Source organism: Triturus cristatus, chromosome 2_1 (assembly GCF_964204655.1).
Source record: "Triturus cristatus chromosome 2_1, aTriCri1.1, whole genome shotgun sequence".
Lineage (NCBI taxonomy): Eukaryota > Metazoa > Chordata > Amphibia > Caudata > Salamandridae > Triturus > Triturus cristatus.
Genome location: NC_140581.1, coordinates 563944299 through 563964547, shown reverse-complemented (window position 1 = coordinate 563964547; position 20249 = coordinate 563944299).

Sequence of the window (20249 nt, the reverse complement as noted above, 5' to 3'; positions counted from 1 at the left end):
AGTGGTCTACCCTGAAGCTATCACCGCACTTGCGTGTGGACCTCTCCCACATCACTTATATTTACACTGGACCCAACATTAGTATTCCACATGCAATACATAGTAACCTCTTACACATGTGGTATCAGCACATGGCCATCCTAGGCTCCAAGACAGCAGTCAAGTCATGTTACATTTGTTAGTTGATACTTCATGCAGTAGGCGCAGACAGGCTTTATTTGTCCCAAGAGATAGCCCCGAAAAAGCAAATTGTCTTCTCCACCTATATCTATATAGGATTAGGGCCAAGATACAGATACAGTGTAGACCTCCAGAGAGTAGTAGTGAACCTGACCCGATACAAGACCAATCCTGCAACAGAAAACTAGAGAGAAAGAGACAGAAAGTAAGAGAGAGAAAGAGAGGAGAAGAAAGAGAAAACAAGCAATAAAGCAGAAAATAAAGAAATGGTGACAGAAAAAAGAAGAAAGAAAGAAAGAAAGAAAGAAAGAAAGAAAGAAAGAAAGAAGGCAAAGAGAAAGAAGAAAAGAAAGAAAGACAGGGTTGGCAAGACTGATAGAGCATACTGATTAGATTATATTCGGAGTTCATGTGAGCTGTTGTGAAATAGAAGTAGTCAGACAAACAAGGTCTTTCCAAAAGGAATTTACAACAGTATTACCAGATGATGGGATCTGAAAAAGCTGGAAAGTGACCTGTGCTCACAGGAAAAGCATTCCACTATCACATCAGGCTCCAAACACAGGGCCCGATTCACAAAACTAACTTAAGACAAAATCCTAAACTTACTACCATTTTGGTATTCACAGAAGGCACTTACACATTTTGGTATTCACAGAAGTTAGGAGTCCTAACTTTAGGACTCCTAAATGCCTTCTGTGAATACCGAAAGTCTTAAAGTTAGGTTTTTTCTCAGTTTAGGAGTAGTAAAGTTAGGAGTTGGATGCAGACCCAAGCAGGATGAAGGCAGGGGAAATCAACATTGTTATGTTACGATATATTTTATAGCACACTCGATAATTCAGGGGTGTCTTGGCACTACACGTTAATGGCAGTGTGGAGGAACATGGAGGAAAAAGATTACACAGTATTAAACAAATGGGTTTTCAGAGCTTTTCTGAATGCTAATAGGCTTGGCAACTCTTTAAAGTGCAATGGCAGTGCATTCCAAGCTGTAGCTGCCCACAGCACAAAATGTATGTCCCTCCAAGCAACCCACCTAAGCTGGGGACAACCGATCGTAGGGACCTGTCTGGAGTGTACCATTTGAACCAGTGTTGTAGAATATCAGTGCCTGAATCATGTAGTGCCTCCATACAAGAACTGTGGCAGGGTATATCTTACTGCACAAACTACCTGTGTTTCTTATAAATAGATCAAAGAATATTCAATGTAATTAATAACAGTCAATGCCCACCTCCCGAAACCAGCCACCTATTGTGGTTTCAAATACAACATGAATGCACATAAATTGAGAGAGGCATGATACACAAACAAACATTTCGTAGGTTTTGATCCCACAGATGATGGAGGATAATGATGACAGAAAAAGTCAGTCTTTCACTAGGAGGTATTTTTGATCCTTCTATTCATTTATTAAGTACACAACAGCCAATGCGTTTCACCCGTTGCAGGCTTCTTCAGGACTGCAAATGGCAATACAAACATAATCAAAAACATGTCTATACCATTGTTTAAAAATAATTTAGGATAATATTTACATAGATATACATCAACGTATGCCTAGATACATTTATGATTCTAATATACAAAACACAACTCAATATGCAGATGTGCAATGTGAACAAGATGACAACCAAGGTGCAAGACATGTAATCCATAAAAATATATACAATATTGTGTTAAGACCGTTTTTTTATGTATACCATGGTTTAAAAATGCAAAATAGCCACCACTCATGGGGACCTTGTTTGTTTGTTTCTACCCAGAGGAAACACTTCTTGTAGATTGCTGACATTGCATTATGAACAAACAAGGTTAAGCCACTAAAATCAAGAAATGGCTAGCCAAGGAAGGAAAAACACTTGAGCAATGACTAATTCTATGCAAAAGATTCAGGTGCCGATTCCGATCCTGGAGAAATCGGGTACGAACCATCGGACGGAGCATTTTCTCCGTCCGACTCATACCCGGTTGTAACATTTTACAAATATGCAAGTACGATTCGCACGGAAATACTATTTCCGTACGAATCGTACAAAACACCGACCGACGAAAATAAACATACAAATGTGATCCGGGAAAGTGCCAACGAGACGTCGGGACGCATGCAGCCTGCGTGTCACGAACCAGGAAGTACGATTCGTACCCACAGCAGTCCGGACGGCAATATTTTTATGGCACCCAAAAAGTGCCGGGAAAGCAAAGTACGCCGCGAAACGACCAGATTAGGGGGCCCGGTATGCGCCGTATCCCCCCCAGCCCCCGTAAGTACGCGCCGAACCCCCACCCGTGTACTTGCGCGCTCAGACTTCACTTTTCACATTTGTACGTAAAATCATCCGGGGATGTGTCGGACACGTTTTCCGACCCGGGGACGTGTGGGGGAATTTTCCCAATGCGATTCGTATGGACTTTTTCCCATACGAATCGTACTTGGCAGTTTGTACGGTACTTGTACAATTCGTACGGAAAAAAATCCGGATACGATTCGTACGGGGAATTTTTTTCCAGGATCAGAATCGGCCCCTCAGTGTAGAAGAAGGAATGAGAAAGGGAAACAGAAGAGAAGAAAATAAGAGAAAAAGAGAGAAAAATAATTCTAGTTACTTTGCTCACAGAGAAAAGAAACCACAAAAAGGAAACAGAAAATGAAGTGGCAATAAACGTAATATTCCAGTGACACTCAATCCAAATTTCTTCAGTATACACATCCCCAGGGAACACAGATACTCGATTTATTCTCAAACGCAAAGAAAAAGAAACTATCCCAGATCAAATATGGATTAAATAAACTATTACCCACTGTTGGAAAGTGGGTTATTGGTAGGGGCAAATGTAGGTCTTCCACTGACAATAAGGCCATAAACACATGGTAGGACTCAGCATAGGTCTTGAAAAAGTATTCCTATGCTCAACCCTTGGTAACGTGGCTGCGAGCAGACAAACGTAACTTCAAAGAGAGGTATGTAAAGCATTTAAAAACACCATTTCAGTAAATAATTAAGACACAACACCTAATAAAAATCCAATACCAATTTGTAAAAATATTTTTAGCTTTAAAATGACACCAAAACGACAAAAATCCAATGTAGGGAACCGGAGATATGATTTTTCAAAGATTTAATCAAATATAGCACTTAGAAGATTATAGCACCATATTGTGATACCTGCTCGCGATAGACCGGGCCAAAGTCAAAGTTTCAGGCCGGGCCCGATGGAGCCCTGAGCGGCTACAGCTTGCAGCAGGCCCTGATCTCAGTTTCTACCTTCACACTTAGAAACTTTTTTGGAGCTTTTCTTCCAGAGGGTCTTCAAAGCTCCCAGCCAGTCCGGATTTGGGGAGGGTTCACTGGCTTTACTTGTGACGAGGTCCCGGTCAACTTCCCTGGAGTGGACTTAGAACATATTTCAAGATTGCTTCAGCGGGACAACCCAGTAATCCAGGCAGACACGCGATGGAAGGCAGGCGGCTTGGCTCTCACGGTTGCTCCCGGTCACCTTTTCTACGAGAGGAATTAGAAACTTTTCTGGAGCTTTTTCTCACGGGGACTCTCGATGCTCCTCATGTCGCTGGATCTGGTGAGGGTTTGCCTGCTTCAGTTTTCTTCTAGTCCCGGTCAAACTCTGGAAGTTGGTTCCATGGAGCTTTTAACGGGACGAACCTGAATGGCTTGGCCGGCTCACGGTTGAAGGCAGGCGGCCTGGCTGACCAGGTTGAGTCGGTCCCTCTATGGAGCTTTTTTTTCAAAGTTCTCCAAACTTCTGGAACTTTTTCCTGAAGTTCCTCAAGGGGTCCCAAAGTGTCTCAAACTTACTCCAAGGGTCTGGAAGCCCTAAGATGGTCCTTGAAAGTTGAGGACGTCAGTTCCCACAATCCACTGGTACAAAACTCTTACAAATCCACTGATGGTTCTCCAAGGTGTAGATTTAGTTGGTGATGTTCCATTTGAGCTCTTTTAACCTGTAGCTTTCAGAGAGTTCAATATTTAGTTCTTTTTCTGCAAAATAATCCACAGGGCTGTAGTTTCAGATGGTGCAGTTTTCAGAGATCAGGCCTTAGAAATCTTTACACAGCAAAACTTCTCAACAGGGCACTTCTTGCTTCAGTAGGTTTCAAGCAGCAGATCTGGAGGGCTCTGCCCCTCTCAGATACTTATTCCAAGTTCTCTGGGTCACGCAGGAGGTCACTTCTGACAAGGAGAAGAGTCACTGCTACACATTCTATGCATTTGCCCCTCATTACTAGAAATCAGAAAAACACTGCTCCATGAGTTATTGAGGAAGGCACAAATAAGGACATGTAGAGGGGCAGTTACACAATGTCTCGGAGGCTTGTCAATTCAACTATCTTGTAGAGCTATAGCCTTCTGGAAATGGCGACAAAAGAACTGGACAAAAAAACAAACTATCTGTAGCAGTCCAGAACTGAACGGCCTACTCAAATTTTCAAATAGCACAGCTATCTTTTATTTTACTGTTCGTACATTTTTACAATAATATTTCATTGTACAATCTGATACTTTTGAAATCTAATCATCAACAACTGTTCAAGTATTTGATTGTTTCATGTACGTACTTCTTGTATTGTTAAGAATTCCTAACTTAATTTATAATGTACTATGGTGGTTCGCATACCCTTTTATGATTTTTAATGAAATCAAATAAAAGTATTATGACTGAATGACACTTCTCACCAATGGGAGCAGGGTAACTCCTCAAAGTTATGACCACATCCTGTAGAGTGTGGCATTATTTTGTCCCAGAGTGCATCAAATCTTCCAAATCCATAATGGTTGATTTTTCAGCAAGGAGGTAAGAGCTGGCTAAACACACCCCTAGGATGGCTAATTTACTTAGAATCTCCCCCCTGCATCTGCTCATACCTTCCTTAATCCTACCATCTGCCTGAGGTGGTAAGTTCAGGCTGTAAATGACACTGGCCTCTGCTCGCCTCTTTGAAGACCATGGTTTACGACTCCTTCCCCTGGCCTGGCATTCCTATGAACAGCACACTGCCCTCCCAGCAGAGCTGGTCAACCCCAGGGGCTCTTTATCACCTCTACAAGGCAGCCTGGCTAATCCGCTTAACCCTGACTAATCTGGGCAGACCACTGGAAGGCTGAATTTGGACTTACAAACAAGAAAGTCATATAACTTCTTGTATGTACACTTTAGGAGAAATTCAACGGTATGACATTGTTGGAGTCAATAATACCATTCTGGGAAGTCTTTGAATAGCATTTCTGTCCCTCTCCTATCATGAGTTATTATTCAATAACTTTCTACCATGTTAACCTATGTAACTGGGGATTTACAATGGGAAAAATGACTTGGGAATTTTTTCCAGCACCAGGACTTACAAAAACATATTTTATAAGTACTTGCCTTATATCTACAGGAACCCCACCCCATTTGCAACTAGGGGGGACTTTAGGGGTTCTGGATCTGTAGAAATATTGCAGATTCTCCCTCTACAGTGCTCCTAGCATCAAAGTCGAATTTGAGCAGCACTTTACCACAATGTGGGGACTGAAATGTGAAATTTCACTTTACCCAGGCATATAAAAACTCATTTGATAAGGGTGTACCTTATAAATAACTGACCCTCCACCCCTGGGATACCTAGTGGAGACCTTGGGGGTCCCTAAAATGCCATTGTAGGTTATCCATTTTTAAGTGCCCCAAACACAAAAGTCGAGTTTGGGCACAATTTACTTTTTATAAGCAGTCCTGGCACCCAGTGCTGCTTTTAAACAGACCTCAGGCCTCAGCAGTGCACACATGCAAGTGCAAAAAGAGCTACTGGCATCTAAACTACCGTGCCCCATGGTACTAGGTACTTCTAGGTAGTTTCAATCCCCCTACCCTATTATATACTAGGGGCTTATAGGGCAGGTCATGCCAATCACAGGGGTACCCCACCATACCCATTGTGTACCCTAGTGTATGTAGGTGTTTTAACTGTATTGTAATGTGTTTCTTTCAGCAAACCACTGGCCCTGAGCCTGGTTAGGCAGAGACCAGAGTCAGTCAGAGTCAGTTATTTACCACCAGCATCAGTCAGCAAAAAGTTGGGGGGTGCCCAGGGCACAGGATGACTTTGCAACACCCACCAACAAAATAGTTAATACAGTCCAGAAAGTGAATTCCAAATGATATGAGCCCAATTAGGTCGGCACTTTTGAATTGTGTTAGATCTCAGTCGCAGAATCTAACAAAAACAGGGCAATGATTTGATTAATATTTGAAGCACTAATCTTGAAAACATAAAACGAGAACATGTTGAAATTACAGAATCAATGAGTACCTGATAAAAGTTATAATCAATGCGCAAAAAGACCATAGTCAAGTTCCCATTCAAGGAACAGGGTGTATGGGTGCTCAAACGCCGGCCTGTAATCAAGGTTAAAGAGCACAAATACACAAAGAACAAAAAATGCACCGATTTGTAAGTAAAGTTGTCTTAGAATAAATTATAACCAGCGATAAATGGCCCAATACAGAATGTACACAGAGATCAGGTAGTTTGTGAGGTAAGATGTACCCTGCCACAGTTCTTGTATGGAGGCACTACATGATTCAGGCACTGATATTCTACAACACTGGTTCAAATGGTACACTCCAAACAGGTCCCTAAGATCGGTTGTCCCCAGGTTAGGTGGGTTGCTTGGAGGGACATACATTTTGTGCTGTGGGCAGCTACAGCTTGGGATGCACTGCCATTGCACTTCAAAGAGTTTCCAAGCCTATTAGCATTCAGAAAAGCTCTGAAAACCCATTTGTTTAATACTGTGTAATAATCTTTTTCCTCTATGTTCCTTCACACTGCCATTAACGTGTAGTGCCAAGACACCCCTGAATTATCGAGCGCGCTATAAAATATATCGTAACATAACAATGTTGATTTCCCCTGCCTTCATCCTGCTTGGGTCTGCCATGTAATGGTAATGCAGGCCAGGGTAAACCTACATAGGTAGGTCCACCTTAAGCACTAACAACGGCTGCCCTGGCTAACCACCAATGATTCTGTGCCGGTGAAGGGTCCATCAGTGCATATTCTCTGTTTTCCCCACCTCTGAATGGGCTCGCAGAGCTACACATTTGTGGTGTTCTCCTGGTCCAGGAAACCCGAAATGAGGCACTAAGGCATTGTTAATGAACATAGTGGCATATTTATAAGCCCCTATTGCCACAGGAACATCACTTTTGGAATAAACCCTTCGCCTTATGTACAAGGCGGTGTTAAGCCACTTAACGTGGTTTATTGCTACCTTGTAAATAAGGCCCCCTTTTACGCTACACTCAGTGTGAAAGGGGCAAACAATGGGTGTTGCGGTGGGCGTTTCGCCACAACACCCATTGATTTTGACGCTGCCTCCTATTTACAAGGGTGGTGTAAATGGGAGGCAGCACCATAATTAAGACCAGCGAAAACCTGGTCTTAACATGGAGAAATGTTTAATTTCTCCTCGTTCTTGCTGTTTCTATGTATGCTGCATTGTGCCACACACACAGAAACAGCAAATCTCCATGAGTGGTTGTTTATGTGCAGGAAGGTATCCCATCCTGCACATAAACAAAGGTATCCCTTCCTGCACATAATCATTTAAAAAATGACAATTTGCAACTTTTATGTGTGCTGCACAATGCAGCACACTTAGACGTTACAATTCGCCATTCTGGATTGTTTATGTGCAGGAAGGGACACCTTCATGCACATAAAAAGTCATTCCCTCAATGTATGCACCCTTGCACAATGGTGCAAGGGTGCCTGTGTTGGCGCTATGCAGCTGAGTTTACCGCCAGCGGTAGAGAAGACGCAGGAATCTACCAGTGCAAATATGGTACATCCTTGCATTTTCAGAGTGGCAGAGCATGGGGTTAGCAATGCTTACTTACCGCCACGCTTCACCATTTCCTAGTAAATATGCCCCATACTGTTTAACTATGCGAGAGAGCCTTTCAAAAGGGGGCCCTTTGTGCGGGGAAAAGTGAATTGCACATTTGAACAGTTCATCACATACGTCAGTGGATTTAGGTGTATTGGTCTCCATGTGCATGGTGGATGTCCTTGTACTTTGTCCCAAGACATAGAGATTAATCGAAACTCTATATGGTGACTTCTTGTTCCTCTGAAAACCAAATTAACCAGCTTCAGTATGGTATCATTGAAAGCCTGTCTTGGTTATCATTAACCAGCCTCACACCTGTTGTGTTATACATTTCTGGACCACATCAACTATGATTGTTTGGTTTATATGCACCTCTTTAATTTCAATTTCTCGTGAGGAATACATCCGTCACAAGATGGCCCACTAAATGTCCACAGCTTCCAGTGCCACGCAACAAAAATGTGTCATACATAGAATTACGAACAAGTACTTCGACTGGCTACTTTCATGTGACAATACAACTTTCATACACTCAATATCTTTAAAAAAATCCAGAGTTCACAGAATGAGGTAGAGGAATCACACTGTACAATGGGAATACCAAGTCTTTTATCGTGACCTGGTAATTCTTAAAGAGCGGAGAAAGCCTCCTGAATTGAACAAAGGCAAACACAAAAGGAGACATGGATGGCTGTCTTTAGTATCCAGTTAGCTGCTCAGATCAGATCTCCCCAGAGATATATTGTGCACAAAGCGGGAACCCATCTCAGGGTTAAAGGGGCTCCACAGAAGAAGCCACTTTGAAAAGGAGCAACAAACGGCGACTTGGACTGCAGTTTTCTGTCAGAGGGAGAGCCTTTTCCCCATTACTGAAAATCTTTGAAATGAAAATTCTTTCAGTCGCAGCTGCTTGCACTTCACGGTCTTTTAGCAGCAACACGTCTTCTGTAATGCTTGGGATTTTTTTGCGTGTGGCAAAGACTTTGGATCGTATCATTATTTCTAGGTTTTAAATGGATGCCAGCAACATCCTAAAGAAAAGACCACCTTCAAAGCAACAGACTAAGGTGGAAACCAAATCCTGGGCACCGTTTCATTAGTTTATATACAGGTTCCTAAATGCACCTTCCATTATGCCGTTTCTCATACTAAGCCATTTGCAGGCAGAAATCCTATTTACACCGGGGAATGGCTGGATTGACAAGTGCGACTTATTCACAGGAGTTAGCAACAAGAAGAGGTTTTGTTTCCTTAATTTTCTCCAATATGTCAAAAAGCATATCTATAATGAAGTGATTAAACGACCCCTCCTTCCTCCTTAAAGTTAGACCTAGGGGCTGATTTAGAGTTGGGGGGAGGGGAAGGGGCAGGTCGGAAGTCAGGGTGACGGAGAATATTACGCCTGTCACATGGATGGTCTGCCTTCTGCCAAATGGGGGGACTGCTTCCAGCCAATACTGTACTTTCAGAGGGTAGTTCCTTTGCAGGTACAAAGAGTTTGCTGGGCAGATGCCATCAGTTTTGATGACCGTCCACCAAGCTTTTTGCTTTTCAAAAACTCCCGCCTGGGAATACGTTTTTCGAAAACAAGTAACCAACGTCATTATTTGTTTCTTTTTTCTTGATCGTCAGATTATTCCGGGCATTGACGGCCAGAAGAAGAGCATCATATGCAGGTATAGAAAACTACACCTGCCCCCTAAGGCGCTACTTCAGATACTGCCAGGAGTCTCCGCTCTCAATCAATACTAGTCAATGTGATCGTAGATTAATTCCATCCATCTTAATACCCAGAAATTTCATTTTCATGAATCATTCAATTTATTAGTGTTTCGGTTCCACAGTGTGACCAATTTCCTGGGGTTTAACCACTCCATTCCTCCCGTGTGCAAAGTTTGAGGAGATAACTTGAAGCATACTTGTGGGATATACTTACCCCCTGACGAAAGGCCTCCCAGGACTGAAATGGATTAGGAATCGAGACGCACAGGATTGTAAACCCATCTGTTAAGGAATTAAGTGGTTACACACCTGGAAGTTGGTCACACTGTGGAAACAAAACACTAATAAAATTAATGAATTCATAAAACCTGGAACTTTTTGGTTTTTAAGATGGATGGAATAAAACTACTATAATATTGATTGAGTAGAGACTCCTCGCGGTACCTGAAGTAGTGCGTAAGGGGACTCATGTCGTTTTTCTATACATGCATACAGTGTTTAACTTTGCATCACCCATGAACGGAGGGTGATTCCAACGGGCACACTAACCAGTGAAATTTTTATAAACTGTTTATTAATTGGAGTACATTGATGAGCGCACAGGTTTTCCTCTAATTGAGGCAGAAAAAGAAGCCATCAGTCCGTCCAGTCTAAAAAGGTGCTAGGTCTAATGGCTTCACTCCCTCAGCCCAAACTCCTTTGGGCATTCAGAGTAAGTTTTACAACAGAGGAGCCAGCAGGGGCACTGCCCTTTGAAAACTGAATTTCAACTGAATTAAGCAGGCAGACCGAGGGTGTGGTGGACAGGTGACTCCTTCACATTTGTGATTGAGTATTCCTCTGTCTCACAAGCTCTAAATTGGGTGCGCAGTCATTTAAATGAGAAACCCACTAGAATTTGAGAATATGCTGCTGGTAGAGACTGGTGCCATGTAAGAAAGTTTTGATCATGGGAAACAGCATTTAAAATGGTATCAGAGTCACGCATGCCTTTACAACGCAGGCTTTACAATGCATGTGTTCACCACGCATATTTTAACATTGAATATGCCTTTACCATGCATGCCTTTACAACAACAATGTAACTATTTTGCAGGGTAGTGTATTATATAAATATATGAATGTGGGCCAACTAACCCTCCTGTTACCTTCAGTAAGTCCTACACTGCCGGATTTCTGAGAGGCCCTGCCCCCTTTCTCTACCACTCTGCTCCTAAACATAGTACCTTGATTGAGCTCTCCGTGGCACTCTCTGGCAGGCCTACAATGCGTGGGGCATTACTCATGAAGGAGGTGATCCTGGACCTTCATCAGTAAGAAGCTGTGCTGCTATTCTGTTCTCTTTTGCAAAACTGTTGAAATGTGTCCATTATTGTATAGCGATATCTTGTAAAGACAGAGGTGCTGCCCTCCCCACAGTCTTCTAGAGCAAGGACCTCTGCTGGCCCTCTTATCTCAAATGTTACTATTTACAATCTTAATATCAGCCTCCGCAACATTTTGTATATAGTTCATGTTCCACTGTGTATCTGTTGATTTCAGGTCTCCTATCCCTCCACTCAGTCAAGGGGTGGCAGTGTTGCTTAGTTTCCTCTGAAAGACTATGCAAATCCTTGTATTAAAGGAGAATGATTTACAGGTGCTCCGGGTAAAAGTCGATGACAGCTGGAAAAAGAGCAGCATCATTATAAATCAGTTTAAATGCCTCTCAAATTTTAGTGCTGAGCAACTCAGATGAATACCACTAAATAACTGTAAAAGGTTTTCAACTGCTCCACAAAGATATCGGTCTATGGCTAGAAGAGGCACCAAAGCTGGGTGGTGAGAGCATTCTTGATATGCCTCTTGAAGCAGTTTGATACTGTGGAACGTTAGCGTGTTACGAACCAGTATAGTGACACCCAGCACTCTGCGAGGCCCCAATCCTGGAAGCATGGGCTTTCCTGGAAGGAGGGTGGTGGGGAAAAAGCAAGAAGTCTCATGTCCACTCTTAAGAGAGGAAGGAATCTCTTGCACATACTCTTCCTAACACAAGTATCCGAATCTGTAGATGCTACCCTGGATCTGAAAAGGTCGGCTACATGTGTGGGTAGGAGGTAATGGAGATACATCATATATGTATGTTTGCAAGGAGGTGGTCGTGTGGAGGAGATCCTCTAACCACAACTACAATGCTTGTGCACCAAAATGTCCCAATGTAATCCCTAAGCTTGGAGCAGCACAGATAGTCAAGTATATGGGAGCAGCATTTGTGGTTCAATCCATAGTAGCAGCATATAGGGCTATGTTCATTGGGTATCAAATATGATCCTATTGATGGGAGTGTCTTAAACAATCATATCAATGAGAGCAGAATTTATGGACGTGCCATTGGAGTATCATTTATAGTCATATAAAGGGGAACAGTATTTATGGCCACTTCTAATAGCGCAGCATTTCAGGTCACGTCTTTGGGAACAGCATTTATGGTCATATCCAGTGGAGCAGCATTTATGGCAACTTCCTTGGAAGCAACAATTGCATGATACACAAAGTAGTAGCATGGTCATATATGTGGGAGTAAGATTTATGGTCCTAGTGGTAGGAGCAGCCTGTACTGTTTTAGTGACATTGGTCTTGCCCGGTAATAAAAGGCGTTACTGACAGCTGAAAAGTGCGCAGACACCAAATACAGAAAGACAAAACTCAGGAGTAGCAGCCTTCCTGGGAATTGTCACTCAATCCCCATTTCTACACTCAGCTGTTCATTCTCATCATATATTCTCTTGAATGACAGCATGGGGTCTGTCTTCACCTCTGTAAAGCTCTCTTTCATGACTTGCTCTTACAACTCTCATTTGACATACGGTAGGTTGGTATGGTTAGGGCTGAGAAAGGGCCCCCGGGATGGAAGTCCATGCTGGGTGGGGTTCTTAGCTTCAGCTCTGCTTTGTGTTTTTCTTGCAAGGGTGTCTGCTGGCTCCTGTGGAGAGGGTGAGAGGAACAAACTAGAGATGTGTAGCAATAGTGGGCTGGTATTATGGCCATGTGGACAGTAGACAAGACAGCTGGAGAGCTCAGACTATGGGAAAGGGAGGGCAAGGAGCTGAGGGATCAGGAGGCATATCACAAAACAGACTTAAGACCAAGCCCTGACCACACACTGACATCTGGGAAATATCAAACTCAAAGTCCCCAACTGCAGCAATCACCTGGAAAGACAATCTTAACACATAACAAAGGAAGTGTGTAGGAGGAGTTGGGTACCCACGGGTCATTGGGCACGTGCAAAGGTGGTTAGGCACCTGCAGGCAATTGGGCTCAGGGCCTTGCTCAAGCCAAGACCCTGTGATCAGTCCCTGCCTCACACAGTTGAAGGCAGATCAAGATATGTATAAATAAATATCCCGGAGGGAAACCATAATGAGTTTTAGTCCAAAAAGGTGTCACTAAAAAAGATAGTGAATATATAGATCACTCGAGCGATAGAGAAACACAATTTAAACAGTTTCAATATGTATTAAAATAGCGAGGAGGGAAACCACGGAAAGCTGTTGGCCTTTAAGTGTCACCCAGAGCTGAGTAAATTGATAGTGAATACATCACCCAAACCATAGAAAAGGGATTTAAACAGTTCCAAAGGTATTACAAATATGGTTCCTTGGAATACTCACCTAAAGTCAAAATAAACATTCCAATCTGTCTTCATAAAAAGGGAGCTAAGCAAAATAAGCAAAGGGGAAAATAAAAGAAAGTCCAAATAGAGCATAGTAACAATAGCAAAAACATAGGACATGTCCACTGGTCCCAACAAGCAGTGACGTTGTAAATCTAGTCATATAAAGATGCCAATCATCTGAAATAGTCCTGTAACAATGCATCAACGAAGTGATCCATTTATTTATTGCATCTAAGCAAGGATCACAGGCACATGAAAGAAGTAGCACTATATAAACTCACAAGGATGGGTCAGATAAGGTACTGATATATCAGTAGCAGGAGAGAGAAATTATTTCCATCAGCACATGACAGCTAAGGTAACGCCAAAATCACTCCACTGTGAAATGTCTTCGAACAGTTAAAAGTGAGCCATGTATGTTGCCACCGAGAACATTTATTGCCAGAACACATTGAACGCTAGACAGACCAATGTTCAATAGTTTTCCAATAATGCAGTGGGCAGTTGTTAAAAATGTCAATAAAAGCTTAGGTAACTCATCAGAGCACCATGAACTAGAATTTCGCTTATTATTCATATGAGTACATGAATATAAAAAACTTGACAGTTTTATTCAAACCACACAAATGTAGATATATATAAGAACTGCATTTCGATGTTACTGTAATGGAAACGTTAACTTGCACCCTTGTGTAAATGTCAAGATTACACAGTAAATGCACTTTTTATGTCTGCTACATTATATTAATAATGTTAAGTCACACAAATACATGAGGCCATACGTAAACAGATATGTGACCTAGTCAAAGATTGGAAGGGTGGAGCCAAAATTACACTGCTGCAGTCCCCCCTCTGATGGTGAATCAAACTATTACTGAATACAATCTGATGTTTTCAGTCAAGCCATCTAAAACCTTGTGGTCTTGAGCATCTTTTGCCTAGAACCCTCCAGACGTTTCATGTCATCATAATATTTATACTGACTCACCTCTAACTCTACATTTGCTCTCTTCCTCTTCACTCCTAGTTTAACTTTTGCATACCTGTATCCTGAAAGATCATAAGTAGAAATATTGCACAAAGGACAATTATCAAAAGAGGTTTCAAAATGGCACCCTTAATTTCACTCCCCAAGCTACCAAACCATTTGTCTACAGCAGGAAATCCATTCCCGATGGCTTCCCAAGCACCCTGTCACTTCTCACTCTTTCAAATCTTTTGTCAACCCTGATATATTCTGAATATATTGCTCCAAATCCTTACTTTCGTCTGGGATGTAAGTACAGCATCGTTGAACTTTTAGCATCCTACAGACTCTGCCCTCTTTCATGAGTAAAAGGTCTAATGCAAGTTGGTTCTTTAAAACATAGGACTTATTGCAACCATCTCAGTATTTACAAGCAATAAAGTATTTGTAGTACTAGTAGCCAATTTATCCACTGTTGTAGACAGCTTTCTAATTTCCAGATTACACCTTCAGGTGGGATTATGGCACCAAAAATATCCCCTACTACGTCCATTGCACTAACACCTCATCTAGTTCTATGTTTTGTTTCCCATACAGGATAGTTAAAATGTTCCACATAGTAAATCTTAGGGAAAACTATACCAACAGAACACATACCATACAATCCATGGGGCAACTTAGATTATGTACACTGTTCACAGATAAATTCCACTTCAGGAATCACAGGATCTTGTCCCTCCAAGAAAAGGTATTTCTTCCCCCTCACCTTGAAAACATGTTCACATTCACTTTACCCTAAAAGTAAAAGGTCTAGATAACTCTGATCAACGTGTATACATAGCATTCCTTTATGTTGCCAATCAAATGTCAAGGTGGATGAATTTCCGTTCACCTGATATTCAATTTATTCACTACTCCACCTGTGGTACCTCTTAAGATCGTCAACAGTTTCAGATTTGGGCTGTAGATCTTTCCTCCTGTCTGCCACTAAATAAAGAATGTCCTCTCCACCTATGACATTGAAATAGTCAAATTATGCCTGTGTGCATATGCAGTGCCCAGTGACTTAAGAGAAGCAACATATTTGCCTCCAATATATGCACCTTTAAAGTAAGGATTCATATTCAAATGTCTGGACATAGGAACTACTGAAAGGACTAAATCATAATTCAATAAATATTATTTGAAACTATCCTGTCTGTAGAATAAGCTCAGTAAAAGACTACAAGAAATTCCATGTGTCAAAGGAATATGGTGGAAGTTTATACCCTCTGCAACAGAAGCAGGCAACTGAGTGCAAACATAGCAATCTCTCCCATTTATAGTGTCAATGTATTCACAGAGCAATCTAAAATAAAAATTTGAAGAAAAATCTCCCCTTGATAGACCTGTGTGCAATTTCTTAACCCCTTCCGTGTGTTGGATGGCCGGGAGCCATCCGATGTCACGGTGGGCGTGTGCGTAGCACGTCTCCCGGCCGTCCTAGCACCCACCCACGGGGGAAGCGCTGGCGCTCTCCCCGTGGGCCGCCCTTTATGGTGCCCCCACTGGGGATGGCAGGGGAAGCCCTTCCCCTGCCTTCCCCCACCCCTCCACGTCATCTAATGATGTCAGCGCGTGAGGCACGTTGACGTCATTCGGGGATTCCCAACTCCAGCGCGTCTGCAGGAGAACAGGTAAGTTTCTCCTCGTGGGAGGGGGGAATTTAGAAAAAGAGGCATCAGGGGAAAGGAAAGGGTTTTCCTTTCCCCTGATGCCTCTTTTGAGCATTCCTGCTGCACGATCGTGCGATCGTGCAGCAGCAATACCCACTAGACACCAGGGATTTATTTTTAATATAAAACCTGATTACCTGTTTGGGGGAGTGGCCCCTCAGGCAAGGGTTGCTCCCCTTTTTGGGGGTAGTATGTTTTGGCTGTGTCTGCCCCTCTAGGGGCAGATCACGCCATTTAAAAAAAAATTAAAGTGGCCCACTAGACCACCAGGGATACATTTATGGGGAGTGGCCCCTTGGACAAAGGTCGCCCCTCCTTGGGGGCAATGTTTTTGGCTGTCTGCGCTCCCCTGGGGGGCAGATCTCACCTTTTTTTTATGTATTAGCCAACTAGACCACCAGGGATTAATTTGTGGGGAGTGGCCCCTTGGGCAAGGGTCGCTTCCCCTTGGGTGCAATGTTTTTGGCTGTCTGTGCCCCTACAGGGGGGCAGATCTTGCCATTTTGTTTATGTAGTGGTCCACTAGACCACCAGGGATTAATTTGTGGGGAGTGGCCCCTTGCGCAAGGGTTGCTCCCCCTTGGGGGCAATGATTTTGGCTGTCTGCCCCCTGAGGGGGCAGATCTTGCCATTTGTTTTAATTTAGTGGCCCACTAGACCAACAGGGATTAATTTGTGGGGAGTGGCCCCTTGGGCAAAGGACGCCCCCCTTGGGGGCAATGTTTTTGGCTGTCTGTGCCCCCCTAGGGAAGCAGATCTCACCATTTCTTTTATGTATTAGCCCACTAGACCACCAGGGATTAATTTGTGGGGAGTGGCCCCTTGGGCAAGGGTTGCTCCCCCTTGGGGGCAATGTTTTTGGCTGTCTGTGCCCCTACAGCGGGCCAGATCTTGCCATTTTGTTTATGTAGTGGTCCACTAGACCACCAGGGATTAATTTGTGGCTGCTCGCCATTTTTTTAAAAATATGGCCCACTAGACCGCCAGGGATTTTTTTTTGTTATGTTGAGGAGTGGCCCCTGGGGCAAGGGTCCCTCTCCTTTATGGGAGAATGATTGGGGACATTTCTGCCCTCTTTGGGTGGCAGATCAGCAGTATGTCTTTATGCCGAAGCCACTAGACACCAGGGTTTTTTAAATTTTGGTGTTGGGGAGTGGCCTCTTGGGAAAGTGTTGCTCCCCTTTTACGGGGTGAATATTTTATTTATACTCTTGGGCCCACCTACCGCTTACGTTGGTTGGTGGATTGCGTGTGGACTGGTGCATTATTTGCATATGTGATTGTAATGTTTTTTTCTCCTTTTTATTCTAGTGTAAAACTTTTGATTCTTGTTTGTAGTTTCAGCAGTCGTTGTTCTGCAGTTTTGCATAATTGCATTTATTTGGTAAGAATTTTTTTTTTGTTGTGTTTACTCCAAATGAGTATTATTGTCATGCATGATTTAATTTTTTTGTAAGTGGTGTCATAAGGGCAGCATATTTAGTTAGTTTTCTGAGCATGAAATTCTTTGCGATGTGTTTTGCATTGTCTTATGTGTAATTTTCTTTTTTCTTTTTCCTTTCTAGTGGGATATTGGTGATCCTTACTGTGTCTGTGCAGAGTAGGTGGTGGTGAGTCTAGCTGCTTCTGTCAAGTGAGTGGTTTAGTTTTGGAGTATATAGGTCTTTGTGATAAAGACACATTCTGTTTATTGCTTATTTTACAAAGTGTTTGTTGTTGTTGACTTGTTTGATAAGTTACCTTTATTAGCAAGGATTATGGCTTGCAGTAGAATTACTGCTCAGCAGGTGGTTGGTATGCATTTTGAATCTTCCTCTTGTCGGAGTAAGCCTCAGCTAGGCCTACAAGTGCAAGGGGCTTGCCCTTCTCTGCACAGAGTCCTCAGACCAATAGGAAGTAGTTGGCACAGAAACTGGAATAGAAAATACAAAGTTTAATAAACCTCATGAGGTGGAACTACATTCACACAGCACCCTTCGGTAATGCATGAAAGTAGCACACTGAACAGAAGGAGCATGGTCCTTTTATACCCACACAGGGGCTCAAAAGAGGGCGGTACAAGTACAGGAGAAGGTTTTATGTACATATAAGGTCATATAGAAATGCACAGTCGACAAGTAGGAGGAGTTAACAGTTTGCCAATGCTAGTAAACACATCCTGACAGTTACATACTACTAACAGCTGCAAGGACAGCTGAAAACTGAACTGGGTATGTGCGAAGGCGGAAGATGCTAAATATAGTTTGTTTCTAGGCAGATTACAAGAGCAGTCAACACTGAGGGAGGACAGAGCACATGGTGAGCACGTGGCAGCACATGGCAAACAAAATGGCTGCCAGAAATACAAAATGGATTCAGCTAATGCTAATCCAATCGCTGCCAATTTACAACACTCTGAGCAGGATTATGAGACTGACCGTGCGTCTGAGGGAGTGGGGGCAGTGCAAGATTCTGACAGTGAGTTCTCTGTCCACGAGGAGTCATCTGATGATGAAGCTACTATCAGTGTATTTGAAGCTACTCTCAGTGCGGATGAAGGGCCGGTTTTAGAGGAGGACACTGATGTGTCGATGGTGCCGCAAGAGACATTGGTGCTGCAAGGCTTCCTACTGGAAGTGCTGGACTCTACGTTGATCCAAACATGGTGCAGCCGTTGTTGCCTGCCTTTAGTGGTGATACAGGGTGTAGAGTGGATTGTGAAAATTATTTGCCTACACATTTTTTTCAGTTGTTCATGGATGATGTATTTTTGACTGAGACTGTTGAGCAGACTAGTTTGTATGCTGAACAGTTTTCGATGGACAACAGTGCCAGACTTAGGCCCCGCTCTAGAGCTACCTGGTGGATTCCCACAAATCTGGATGAGATGAAGAAGTTTTTGGGTTTGACTTTTTTGATGGGCTTGATAAGGAAGCCATCCATGGCTCCATATTGGTCTACCAGTCCCTTAATGGCAACGGCCATATTTCCTGCAATTATGAGTTGAGATCGGTATTTACTTTTGCTTCGGATGCTGGATTTTGTTGATAATGCTTTGGCGTTGCCACAAGATCACCCTGACTGTGACTGTCTTTTTAAGATTCGGCTTGTTATTGATCACTTTGTGGATCGATTTTCAGAGATCTATACTCCAAGCAAACACATAGCTGTTGATGAGTCTTTGGTCCTGTTCACTGGCCGTTTGGTTTTTAGGCAGTTCATTCCTAGCAAGAGGGCATGTTATGGAATTAAGATGTATATGTTGTCTGAGAGTAGGACAGGATATGTCTATAATTTCCGGGTGTACACTGGTAGGGATTCCACTATTGACCCCCCTGGTTGTCCGTCCACTTTTGGAGTTTCAGAGAAAATTGTGTGGGATCTTGCTAGAGGATTCTTTAACAGAGGCCACCATTTGTACCTTGAAAACTTCTACAGTGCTGTGCAATTGTTTAAGGAATTGTTTAAAGTGGACACTTTTGCTTGTGGTACAATCTTCTCTAACTGTAAAGGTTACCCAAAAGAGCTTGTTTGCAAAAAGCTTCAGAGGGGACAGTGCAGTGCCTTGAGTAGTGAGGAACTGCTAGCTGTGAAATTTGTGGACAGGAGGGATGTGCACATGCTGACTACCATTCATGATGAGAGTACTTCACCTGTGACTGTTTGGGGTCAGGTTGCTGAAGTGTGCAAACCTGTGTGCATTGTAGACTACAATATCATGGGCGGTGTTGATAGAGTAGATCAGAGGTTGGAACCTTACACTGCTGTTCGTAAGGCTTACATTTGGTATAAGAAGTTAGCCATCCATCTCTTCAATTTAGCAACTTTCAATGCTTTTGTTGTGTTCAAGGAGTGTTCTCCTGCGTCAAAGATGACGTTTGTTCAGTTTAAGGAGTCTGTGATAGGCAGCCTTGTTGTTGTGGAACAGGCAAGTGTTCCTAGAGTTGGAGTGGTGGAGGATGTGGCTAGATTGAAAGATCGCCACTTTTCTGATTTAATTCCTTCCGCGCCCCAAAAAAACAATCCCTATATGAGATGTAGACTCAGGTATCGAAAGGAGAGTTATATGCACTGTGACGATTGTCCTTCTAATCCTGGGCTGTGTGTGGACTGGCGCTTGGCTGGCAGAGTGC